Source organism: Garra rufa, chromosome 5 (genome assembly GCF_049309525.1).
Source record: "Garra rufa chromosome 5, GarRuf1.0, whole genome shotgun sequence".
Lineage (NCBI taxonomy): Eukaryota > Metazoa > Chordata > Actinopteri > Cypriniformes > Cyprinidae > Garra > Garra rufa.
In genome coordinates, this window is record NC_133365.1 from 18,004,238 (window position 1) to 18,004,793 (window position 556).

Genomic DNA, 556 nt, shown 5'->3' on the forward strand with positions numbered 1-556 from the left:
AATAAATACTTTATAATGAGGAGGACATTTTAAGCTATGAAACTTGCAGGATGTTTTAATGGTACAAAGACCTTTTATATGACAAAAGTTTAAGGCAAATTTGATTTCTCATGTCATGACCCCTTTAAAAGGCAGATAGGCAGTGTGTGAGGGAATGCATCCTTGTTGTAAGAACCAGAATCTATCAATTGCATTTCTATATATGTTTTCTAATCTATTCTAATTTGGGATCAATAAATAATTGTATCTTATTCGTATAATCCTAAAATTTCTAATAAAAATCTTACAAATAAAAAAAAATAACCAACATAAAAGATTTAGTAACACAGAAATCTATTTTAAGGAATAAAATTCAGCGGGGCTTGCCATAGACAAACCAAAGCTCTCCGCTTTTTTTTCTTTTTTTTTTTTTTTTTTCCAAATTCAATTAACCTGTGACGCTGGCCCGCCTCTGTGCGAGGGTTCGGCGCGGTTCAGCACTCTGATTTTACGCGCAAGCGTTGATTTATCTGTCTGTTAACACGGTCGAACATGCGCGCGCCGTGCTGTGCGCGAG